This window comes from Lepidochelys kempii, chromosome 1, assembly GCF_965140265.1.
Source record: "Lepidochelys kempii isolate rLepKem1 chromosome 1, rLepKem1.hap2, whole genome shotgun sequence".
In the NCBI taxonomy this organism is placed as follows: Eukaryota; Metazoa; Chordata; order Testudines; family Cheloniidae; genus Lepidochelys; species Lepidochelys kempii.
Window position 1 is genome coordinate 278,878,376 of NC_133256.1, and position 12,567 is coordinate 278,890,942.

Sequence of the window (12,567 nt, forward strand, 5' to 3'; positions counted from 1 at the left end):
ATCTGAAACAACGGTCTTGTTTCTTTTAAAACGTATTTGAGCTGGTTTGTGTAAAGTGTAAGCATCCTGGTCTGAAAGCCAGGCTGTTACCTGTTTTCTATTTAAAGTTTTACTATGCTTTTTGGCCATTTGAAAAAGAGGGTTCACCCCACTGAAGCTCCCAACTTCCCTGGGGGTGTAATATATTTTCTTTAACAGAGCCGTCTGTATAGAAATGACTATTATTGGTACCATCTTTTACTAACACGAATATGGAGGGGGACACATTCATATTGACACATTTAAATAAGTTTTATTAATTGCCTGGTTTAACACAACCTTTTACAGCCACCTGTAAAAATGGATGCCATGACCCCCTACCTTAAGGAAGTCTGAGCTGGTTCATTCTTCCATTTTGTCCTTTTCCAGATTTTCTTCTTGAGATCTGTGTCTCAGACATGAGCAAAAACAGCTGATGCAAGATATATTTACTCCTACAGGGCTACCGATGTGTAAGTTCTCAAAAGCCTCTAGAAAGGCATAGTCAAGCTGTTGAAAGATTTTCAGAAAAGAAACAGTATAAGCACCCCACTGCTTGTTTTTAGATTTACGCAATCCGAGGTCGGTTCCTAACCCCATTACATCCCATCCTCAACCATCACTTCTTAATCATTCATTTACCTGAGTCTTTTCTGTTTACCTTGTCTGCTGGTGACTCTTCCAAGCCATGATTGCCTTCCACCTCTAGGGGGGTGGACAATGAGAGGGCGTCACACTCATCAGGGTGCCTCACAAGGGTTTGGGTTTCGGGGTCGGGTTCCTGTGTATCCATCAATGGTTGAGTCAAAGGGCCCTCGTCAGAACTGTTGCTGATGTAGCACTTTCTCCACACAAATCCAAAGGTGCTCGGGGCTAAAAGAAAGTCTGAAGTTCTCATGGGGGTGGTGAAGGAGTTCATGTTTCCATGATTTCTAAAACACGCATTCTTGGTAAAAGATGGCCTCTTCTGCCTGGTACTTGGACTTATGGGGTAATGGTGCTGTGCTATGATTGGCAGAGGGTGCTGGGAGGAGTTCTTAGAGGGGTCACACGACCCTTTTCTGGGCGGTTCACACCATCCCAGAACTTGCCCAATTTTGGTCAAATCTGCTCTCAGGGCGGTCCTATGCGGCCGAAACCCATCACGATTGCTAGAGGGTGGTGGGAGGAGTTCTTGGAGGGGTCACATGAACCACTTCTGGACCTGTCACCCTGCCCCAGAATTCCTCCTCTCCGGGGTGGTCCCCAACAGCTGAAACCCCTCCTGATTGGTAGAGGGCAGTGGGAGGAGTTTTAGAGGGGTCCCATAAACCGCTTAAGGATGGGTCACCCCACCCTGGAACTCCCCCTAATGGGTCAAATCTCCTCTCGGGGTGGGCCTTTGGGGGGAAAAAACATCCTGATTGGTAGAGGATAGTGGGAGGAGTTCTTAGAGGGGGTCACATGACACACCTTGTTTCCGGTCATGTGTCCGCCTTGACCCTGGAAGTAATACCCCCATGGGGCGGGACTTCTGGTGACAGGTTGGCAGCGTTTAAGGGGTCAAGGGGCAGGGTTAGGGTTTGATTGACCATAGGGCCCTTATACTACTATCAGCAGGTGCAGAATGACCATAGAATGTGCAGTTGGCAGATTATAGGGTTGCTGGCACTGCCTTTTTGGAAGGTTAGACCTCAGTGAGGAAAATATTTCCATGGTCATAGCAGCCTGCTGTACTCTGCATAACATTTGTGAAGCCAAGGAGGAAAAGTTTCCCCAGAGGTGGAGTGTTGAGGTGAATCGCCTGGTGGCTGATTTTGAGCAGCCAGACACTAGGGTTATTAGAGGGGCTCAACAGGGGGCTATTTGAATCAGGAAGGTTTTGAAGCAGCATTGTAGTAATCTCTTTCTGTAATGCATTCAGCCAGGCACTGTTTACTTGCCACCTTAATGACCCTTCTAATGATTCCTGCCTGAGTGTTAATTGTAGTCTGCAAATGTGCTGATTACCACTCTGTATGAATTTCTGCTGCAATCACCATGTGTAGGTCACAAATAAAGAATCACTGTCTTTGTAAGACTACATTTTTATTAAACAGCAATACACAGATTAACATTTCTTACAAGAGACATGACACTGAGTAGCACTCTGAAATGAGGATCTCACAGCTGTGTGTAAATCCAGCTGTTGTTATGGAAAATGTCCGCTGGCGTAGAGTGCAAAGGGTACTGCGGTGGGCTGGGACCATGCGAAGAATGTTTGGGGGGAGTTTGGGGAGGACATGGAACACACCTCTGTATGGGCTGCAGGGGGAGTCAAGCACATGTGTTCCAACTGGGACCTGAGCATCTCTGGTCCACCATGAGCTTTATCATCCGTTCCTGCCCTTCTATTATCTGCTCCTGCCCCCATCTGCTCTCCTGGATATCCAATCTAGTTTTTCATTTACTGTCTCTCTCTATGTTCTGTGCTCGCTATAAGCCTGCTCAGACAATTGTAGCATGTCTTGAAACATGTCCTCTGCCAGTGTGTAGGAGCTGGCCCCCAAGGGCACATTTGAATCAGCAGAAGAAACAATACACAGAATCAGTATTGTGTGTGCACTCAGTCTTGAATCATAGAAGTTGCATACACCTCTTTCTCACTTGCCCTTGGGAAGCACACAGCCTGGCCAGAGCACTAAACATGGTGAGTTTGGCTGGGAGTGGGGTGGGGAGGTGCAAGATGGGACAAAGGATCTGGGTGGTTTCAGAGGGGATTAGTGCAAGCGCCCAGGGACACTATTCTGAATACTGGCACAGTTTTCCACAGGTGAGGGGTGATCGAAGCTGAAATCACACTACTCGGGTAACCAAAGAGGGAAGGATGCATTTCCAGCATGCGGGCGGCTTCAGACAGGGTCCGTATGCTGCTCACCTGTGTGCTGCTTTGGTTCCTGCAGAAGTAATTGCTAACTAGCACGGAAAAGTTTCCTAAAAGAGGGGAAAAAACAGAGCAGCTCTGCCAAGGAACCTTCGGCAGAGGATTGCAGAGTATCTGCAGGAAATTTTCCTAGATGCCTTTATGGAGAATTCCCAGGAGATCTCGATGCGCATTAACAAACTTTTCTGCAAGACCCCCACTGCATAGCTGCACAGGGGTATGTGAAGCAAATGCAAACAGTACCTAGTATTGTTAATTTCAATCCCTTCTCCCAAGTGCACCATGTAACAAAATAAAGGACACCTATACCTCATACTCATGTAACCATGCAGTATCAAAGCAAAATAAATACTTAACGGAGCTTTCCTCTCTGACTTCAGGTGCACCTGAGCCAGACTGCTGGGACTGGCTATAACCCTCTGGAGTCAAAAAGAGGTTCTGGCTCACCAAGCCACTGGACGAGCCTCTCCCACCCCTTCCTCCAGCTTGACCTCCTCGTCCACACCTTCTTCCTCAGGATTAAGTCTACTGGCTGCTGCCTCCAGTCCCCCAGAAGTATCCAAGGGTCTCTGGGTAGTGGCGGTGGGGTTGCCAGAGAGCATGGCATGCAACTCCTTGTAAAAGCGGCATGTTTTCAGTGCCACACCAGAGTGACAGTTGGCTTCCCTTGCTTTCTGGTACACCTGCCTCAGCTCCTTTATCTTAGCATGGCACCGCTGCATATCCCTTTCATGCTCTTTCTCATCCATGCCATGAGCAGTCTGCTCATAGGTGTCAAAGTTCCTTCGGCTGCATCAGAGCTGCAACTGCACAGCCTCCTCTCCCAACAAATCCAGCAACTCCAGTGTACTCCAGGCAGGAGCACATAAAGGACACCTCTACCTCATGTATGGCTGACTCGAGAATACCTAAGGCCACGTTTTATGGTCAGTTAAATCAAGGTACCCATTCTCATGGGGGCCAGTGCAAACAATATAGACACACTGAAGTCATACTTGAAAGCATGTCTGGTTGACCCCAGCAACTGGGAAGCAATAATCCATGACAGAGAAAGATAGTGGCAGATTTGTCATGTTGCTATTAACTGCTTTGAAGCAAGGGGCATTAACATTTTATGTGAAAAACATGAACAGTCCAAAGCAAAGATACAACAGCATGCAATGGTCATGGACAATCTTGTCTGTCCCACATTTTACCCTGCCAGCAGTTCTCCCATTGGTCTGATCTCACAGATATGTGTTCACCGACAGCATTTGCGGAATCCTTGTATGTCCACAGCAATGTGAGACTCCATTCTATGTAAGCAAATGTTGTACTTGCCACATGTAGTTTACTCCAAATAGGAGAGGAAAATGTACACAAGACAGGTTCTATTAAGATATGATCTGCGTACTGAAGAAGTTTGAGAAAACTCTGGTGCAAACTTTGAATATGTTTTCTGTTCCCATATGTAAATACAGTTTAAAACAAAACTTGGATATTGATTAAGATTGAGACCAAAGCCCTCAGGTAAGTGGGGAAATGGGATACTGGGAGGAAGCAGGAGCGCGCGAGAGGGCAGGGCTCCTGCCTCATACTGAGAAAGAGGGACGATCAGCGAGTTATCTCAAGTGCCTATACACAAATGCAAGAAGCCTGGGAAACGAGCAGGGAGAACTGGAAGTCCTGGCACAGTCAAGGAATTATAATGTGATTGGAATAACAGAGACTTGGTGGGATAACTCACATGACTGGAGTACTGTTATGGATGGATATAAACTGTTCAGGAAGAACAGGCAGGGCAGAAAAGGTCGGGGAGTTGCACTGTATGTAAGGGAGCAGTATGACTGCTCAGAGCTCAAGTATGAAACTGCAGAAAAACCTGAGTGTCTCTGGATTAAGTTTAGAAGTGTAAGCAACAAGGGTGATGTCGTGGTGGGAGTCTGCTATAGACCACCGGACCAGGGGGATGAAGTGGACGAGGCTTTCTTCTGGCAACTCACGGAAGTTACTAGATTGCAGGCCCTGGTTCTCATGGGAGACTTCAATCACCCTGATATCTGCTGGGAGAGCAATACAGCAGTGCACAGACAATCCAAGAAGTTTTTGGAAAGCATAGGGGACAATTTCCTGGTGCAAGTGCTGGAGGAACCAACTAGGGGCAGAGCTCTTCTTGACCTGCTCCTCACAACCCGGGAAGAACTAGTAGGGGAAGCAAAAGTGGATGGGAACCTGGGAGGCAGTGACCATGAGATGGACGAGTTCAGGATCCTGACACGGGGAAGAAAGGAGAGCAGCAGAATACGGACCCTGGACTTCAGAAAAGCAGACTTTGACTCCCTAAGAGAACTGATGGGCAGGATCCCCTGGGAGAATAACATGAGGGAGAAAGGAGTCCAGGAGAGCTGGCTGTACTTTAAAGAATCTTTATTGAGGTTACAGACACAAACCATCCCGATGTGTAGAAAGAATAGTAAATATGGCAGGCGACCAGCTTGGCTTAACAATGAAATCCTTGCTGATCTTAAACACAAAAAAGAAGCTTACAAGAAGTGGAAGATTGGACAAATGACCAGGGAAGAGTATAAAAATATTGTTCGGGGATGCAGGAGTGAAATCAGGAAGGCCAAATCACACCTGGAGTTGCAGCTAGCAAGAGATGTTAAGAGTAACAAGAAAGGCTTCTTCAGGTATGTTAGCAACAAGAAGAAAGTCAAGGAAAGTGTGGACCCCTTACTGAATGAGGGAGGCAACCTAGTGACAGAGGATGTGGAAAATGCTAATGTACTCAATGCTTTTTTTGCATTCTGTCTTCACAAACAAGGTCAGCTCCCAGACTATTGCACTGCGCAGCACAGCATGGGGAGGAGGGGACCAGCCCTCTGTGGAGAAAGAAGTGGCTCAGGACTATTTAGAAAAGCTGGACGAGCACAAGTACACGGGGCTGGATGCGCTGCACCTGAGAGTGCTAAAGGAGTTGGTGGATGTGATTGCAGAGCCATTGGCCATTATCTTTGAAAACTCATGGCGATCTGGGAAAGTCCCGGACGAATGGAAAAAGGCTAATGTAGTGCCCATCTTTAAAAACGGGAAGGAGGAGGATCCTGGGAACTACAGGCCAGTCAGCCTCACCTCAGTCCCTGGAAAAATCATGGAGCAGGTCCTCAAGGAATCAATTCTGAAGCACTTAGAGGAGAGGAAAGTGATCAGGAACAGTCAGCATGGATTCACCAAGGGCAAGTCATGCCTGACTAATTTAATTGTCTTCTATGACGAGATAACTGGCTCTGTGGATGAGGGGAAAGCGGTGGACGTGTTGTTCCTTGACTTTAGCAAAGCTTTTGACACGGTCTCCCCCAGTATTCTTGCCAGCAAGTTAAAGAAGTATGGGCTGGATGAATGGACTATAAGGTGGATAGAAAGTTGGCTAGATTGTCGGGCTCAACGGATAGTGATCAATGGCTCCATGTCTAGTTGGCAGCTGGTAACAAGTGGAGTGCCCCAAGGGTCAGTCCTCAGGCAGGTTTTGTTCAATATCTTCATAAATGATCTAGAGGATGGTGTGGATTGCACCCTCAGCAAGTTTTGCAGATGACACTAAACTGGGAGGAGAGGTAGATAAGCTGGAGGGTAGGGATAGGATACAGAGGGACCTAGACAAATTAGAGGATTTGGACAAAAGAAATCTGATGAGGTTCAACAAGGACAAGTGCAGAGTCCTCACTTAGGACGGAAGAACCCCATGCACCGCTACAGACTAGGGACTGAATGGCTCGGCAGCAGTTCTGCAGAAAAGGACCTAGGGGTTACAGTGGACGAGAAGCTGGATATGAGTCAACAGTGTGCCCTTGTTGCCAAGAAGGCCAATGGCATTTTGGGATGTATAAGTAGGGGCACTGCCAGCAGATCGAAGGACATGATCTTTCCCCTCTATTCAACATTGGTGAGGCCTCATCGGGAGTACTGTGTCCAGTTTTGGGCCCCACACTACAAGAAGGATGTGGAAAAATTGGAAAGCATCCAGCGGAGGGCAACAAAAATGATTAGGGGACTGGAATACATGACTTATGAGGAGAGGCTGAGAGAACTGGGATTGTTTAGTCTGCGGAAGAGAAGAATGAGGGGGGATTTGATAGCTGCTTTCAACTACCTGAAAGGGGGTTCCAAAGAGGATAGATCTAGACTGTTCTCAGTGGTAGCTGATGACAGAACAAGGAGTAATGGTCTCAAGTTGCAGTGGGGGAGGTTTAGGTTGGATATTAGGAAAAAATTTTTACTAGGAGGGTGGTTTCAGAGTAACAGCCGTGTTAGTCTGTATTCGCAAAAAGAAAAGGAGTACTTGTGGCACCTTAGAGACTAACCAATTTATTTGAGCATGAGCTTTCGTGAGCTACAGCTCACTGGAATGCTTTACCTAGGGAGGTGGTGGAATCTCCTTCCTTAGATATTTTTAAGGCCAGGCTTGACAAAGCCCTGGCTGGGATGATTTAGTTGGGGATTGGTCCTGCTTTGAGCAGGGGGTTGGACTACATGACCTCTTGAGGTCCCTTCCAACCCTTCTATGATTCCATGATTAGATTTACTGCTTTGTTACCAAAGATGATTACAAGATGGAAAAAATAAAGTTGCTCATGTGGATTCAGTTATAGCATGAATGTTTAATGCTATAATATTACTTTACTAATACTAACAGACAATCACATTCAGAGTAGTTTTGCGAACCTTCCAGATTAAGCATCAACATAGTTGAAGGGATTTCTTACATATTATAATGTGAGCCAGTAGGTGGCATGAGAAAGCTGTTTCAGTCCTGCCCACAGTTTATCTCCATGCATGATAGGATGACCACCACCCTTCTGAACAAAATCTGATCTAGAGAGTTACGCACAAAGTCTATGAGTTCCATTTAGTATTTGCCTGGAAGGATGGTGTGGTTTCTATAGCTTTTTTTGACATGAGTATATAGTATTTGCTCAAGAAAAATATGCCTTGATGAATGTTAAACAAATTCTGAAATGAGAAATGAAATGTTTTGATCTGAATAGAAATCTAAAGTTAATTCACACACAAAAACATGCAGAGCCAGTGTGAGTGTAGCAGAGGCTCCCTTTAAATATATTTTATGAGGAACTCATTAAAGGGGCCTGCAGACTCAGAAGATTGGAAATGGGACACCGAGTTTTTCACATCTGGGTTGCCAATTGAAATCCAGCAAAGGTCATTACTGACAGATAGTTGTTACCCAAGGATGGCTACTTTGCAGTCTTTGGGAAAGGAGATTGTGGGCTCAATTTGATTCCTATTGACAGGTTGCAACTTCATAATCAGCACTGAAGTGTCAGACTATGCAATGAGTGGACCTAGATCAGGGGTAGGCAAACTATAGCCCACGGACCGCATCCGGCCCACCAGCCCTTTTAATCCGGCTCTCAAGCTCCCACTGGGGAGCAGGTTCTGGGGCTTACGCTGCTCTAGCGCTCCAGCTGGGGAGCAGGGTTGGGGGCTGTTTCACTCGGCTCCCAGAAGCAGCGGCATGTCCCCCATCTAGCTCCTATGCATAGGGGCAGCCAGGAGTCTCCACTCCACATGCTTCCTCTTCCCCAAGCGCTGCCACCACAGCTCCCATTGGCCAGGAACCAGCACTCAGCAGAGCTGCCTGGCCGCGCCTCTGCATAGGAGCTGGAGAATGCTTCCAGGAGCTGCTTGAGGTAAGCAAGCAGCAGAGCTGCCTGGCCGCGCCTCCGCATAGGAGCTGCCGATGCTTCCGGGAGCTGCTTGAGATAAGCGCTGACTGGAGCCTGTGCCCCTGAGCCACTCCAAACCCGTCATATCCCAGTTCCCCTGCAGAGCCTGCATCCCCAGCCAGAGCCCTCACCTCCCCAAAACCCACCCTCCCTACCTCAGCCCGGAGCCCTCTCCCACACTGTGAAGTCCTCATTTCTGGCCCCACTCTGGAGCCCGCACTCCAACCCCAATTTCCTGAGCATTCATGGCCTGCCATACAATTTCTATATCCGGATGTGGCCCTTGGGCCAAAAAGTGTGCCCAACCATCACCTCGATCCTAAACTATTTTCACTCCCCTTGAGGCTCCCAGATCAGAGTCAGTGTGGGAAACCAGAAAGAACTTCAGTCTCTAAGGCTGTCAGGGTTCCTCTCCCACTCTGAACTCTGGGGTACAGATGTGGGGACAAACATGAAAGACCCCCTAAGCTTATTCTTACCAGCTTAGGTTAAAACTTCCTCAAGGCACAGACTCCCTTCTTGTCTTGGGATTGCTGCCACCACCAAGTGATTTAACAAACAATGAGGGAAAGGACCACGTGGAGTCCTATTCCCCCCAAATATTCCCACAAGCCTATAAACCCCCTTTCCTGGGGAGGCTTGAGAATAATATCCTAACCAATTGGTTACAAAATGATCAAAGACCCAAGCTCCTGGGTCTTGGAACAATGGAAAAATCAGTCAGGTTCTTAAAAAGAAGTATTTTATTTAAAGAGAAAAAGGTAGAAGAATCACCTCTGTAAACTTAGGCTGGTAGTTAACCTTACAGAGTAGCAGAAAATTCAAAGAGCACAGAGGAACCCCCTCTAGCCTTAGTTTCAAAGTTACAACAAAACAGGGATAAGCCTCCCTCTAGCAAAGGGAAAATTCACAAGTTGAGAAAACAAAGGTAAACTAATACGCCTTGCCTGGCTATTACTTACAAGTTTGAAATATGAGAGACTTGTTCAGGAAGATTTGGAGAACATGGATTGATGTCCAGTCCCTTTTAGTCCCAAGAGCGAACGGCCACAGAAAACAAAGAACCCAAAACAAAACCTCTCCCCCCACACCAGATTTGAAAGTATCTTTTGTCCCCATTGGTTCCTTTGGTCAGGTGCCAACCAGGTTACTTGATCTTCTTAACCCCTTACAGGTAAGGAGGAATTTAGGCTACCCCTATGGTTATGACAAAGGCTGACCAGCTAGCCCTTTACATCAGCACTGAATCTGGCTGAAATATTAAAAAAACATTATTAATCCCATCACCCCAACACCTTACTTTATCAGCACAGCATGTTATGGTCACTGTGTAAACTAGAGGGCTTTTGTAGGCTTTTGTAAACTCTGTTGCTTTTGTAGGCCAAGCACATTTCATGTCCCAGGGGCACCTTCCTCCTCTATTTCCCCCTCAAACTCTCTATGTGCCACCCTTCCATCTCCTCTATTTCAGGGACCCCCAGCAACCTCCTCACCCCTCCCTTATGCCAGGGATTCTCTGTGTCCTTCATTTTCCCCCTATGCCAGGGGCACTGTGTAACCCATTCTACCCTCTGCCACGTGGCAGGAGCTGTGTGTGCCCCCCAAGCTATTGTCCTTCATTGTCCTTCTCATTCTCTGTCCTTTCCCACAGGTTGCGATTCTTGCTCATACCAGGGTCTCCTATTTCCCCGCACATCCCACCAGAGATTCCCATGTGCTCCCTCTACCAGAGGCTCTGTGCACTATCCGACTTTCCCCCATATCAGGAGCTCCATGTGCCCCATTCTACTCCACCATTCTTATTGCTCTTCTTTCTGATAAGTCAATGAGGGTGTCAAAATCAAAATGGTTTTGGCCACTGAAGCCTAGAACATTACCTGAAATTTTGGAATTGATTAGATGCAGCATTCAAAAGTTATCATGTTACAGACAAACAGGCAAAAAGAGAAATGCCATTGAGCTGAGTGTAAGATCTCACTTTGCTCAGGAAACAAACTGCTGCAGCACTCCTGTCCTGACACAACTTTTCAATCACACACACATGCCCACCCATCAGCTTCTTGCCAGCTGCCAGTCTCCCCAGCAACTCCTCTCTGCCCCTCAGAAATCTTCCTGTTGCTCTTCAGTTCTTCCTTCACCATTTGTTTTCCAGCTTTTCTTCCCAAGCTGCCTCCCTGGCTTCTGCTGCCCCCTCCTTTCCACTATAATGCTTCTCTCACCCCTCCCCATTTGCTTTCTTCTTTCTAGCTACAGCTTCTCTCTGCCTTTCTCTGCTTAGCTGGTCTTTCCATCTCTCCCCTGCTTCAATGGCTCCAGCCAAGCACTGCTTCCCTGATGCAGTTGCTCTCCAGATGCCTCTTTCTCAATGGCCTTTCTAGTCCCACACCCAGCCTCACCCCGTTTAAATACCTCCTTCCCCACCTCTCCATTACTAATCCTGCTGCTTCCCGCCTACTTCTTCGCTACTCACTCCTCCAACTCTTCCTCATTGCAAAAGTTCTCCAGCGACCTCCTACCACTACAGCTTCTTTCCTCAGCTTGTCTTTCTAGCACTTCAGTGGCTTCCACACGTACACACTTCTCTGTTTCTGCTCCTGCTCTACTTGTCTCTTCCTCCTCCTGTCCCTCTCCCACTACTTTTTTCCACCCACTTATCCCACCCTGCTCAGAAACACACATCCCTGATGAACTCAAAGGTTGCAATCCAATCTTTCCTCATAAGAAATGAGTCTACTTTCCCAGCCTTTCCCTTATCCACATTTCACTCCCCACATGACATCCCAGTTACCCTCCTTGCTCACTTCATTTCCCCTCCATCACTTCTAATCCATTTTGGTTCTTATAACATCCTCGTCAGTATAGTGGCTGAACACTTATTACCTAATATCATTCTGTCCCTACTTCATCCATCCATTGCCCACAGCCCAATTATTCTGTCTTTAGGAACCATCCCCTTCTCCTGTTTGCCTCTACCCAGCTGCAGCGGCACAGAAGCCAGCAAACAGAGCTGTAAACAGGGGAGTTTGTAAGGGGAGTTTGGGGGGGAAGGATAAGAATCAGGCAAAGGAACAGACAGGCTAGTGAAGGGAGTGTGTGGTGGTCTGGTTGTGTTTTGGTGCTCGTTGGGGGGTTTGTTTTGCTGAGGGTGGTGGTGTTTTGGTTTGGTTTGTGTTTCCCAGACTAACAGGACATAGGTGAGAAGGCTATGACAGACACAGAGGCAGCAGTGGTAGTGACCCAAGTACTGGAAGACATAATGAAGATGACTGGATGTAGAAACTGTGGCATGTACATGATCCTGGAAGGGGTACCTGAAAAGAATTTTGTCTGCATGAAGTGCCGCCTGTTAGAGCTGATGGAAGAAAAGATCCTAGGACTGGAGATGCAGGTGGAGACTCTGGTTGAGTTTAGAAGGGGGTTCGAGTGGATGATGGAGCAAAGACATGAGGCGGCTGAAGGGAAAAGCTCAGACTTGCAGATGGAAGCAGGACCAAAGAACTCTGAGGGGATACTGCTGGGTGAGGAAAGTGAACTAAGAGAACCAGCCACAGAAAAAGATGGGCCAGTGAAGGAGAAACAGAGCTCAGGAACAGGTTTGTGGAGTTGGAAAATGAAGAAGGGGCACAGCAGGTGGTCACTGAAGGTGCGAGGGCAAGGAAGAAGAGAAGAGCAGATAGTCCTATAGGAAGAAGGCAAGAGTCAATGGAGATAACACCAAATATGAGCCCCAGGAGGATACGGGATGGCTTGCAGAGGATTGCAAGGGACAATAGGAATCGAGAGGACTTGCAGCCAGATGGAACAGGGGATGGACTGGAGAATTGCACCACTGCCAGGAAAAGGCAGGTCTACGTGATTGGAGACTCATTATTGAGAAGAATAGACAGGCCTGTAACAAGAGCTGATCCAGAGAACAGAAGGGTG

At 47.3% G+C, this 12,567-nt stretch overlaps 1 long non-coding RNA gene across 1 annotated transcript in view; it reads right to left on the reverse strand.

Moving 5' to 3' along the window:
• Positions 1-307: 307 nt before the first annotated feature.
• LOC140905076 (uncharacterized) overlaps positions 308-12,567 on the reverse strand; it is a 29,952-nt gene continuing 17,692 nt past the window's right edge. Inside the window, exons 2-3 of the long non-coding RNA XR_012156737.1 lie at positions 680-891; positions 308-528 (exon numbers count right to left, since the gene is read on the reverse strand). This is a non-coding gene — a long non-coding RNA (uncharacterized lncRNA). The remainder of the gene's footprint in view (positions 529-679; positions 892-12,567) is intronic.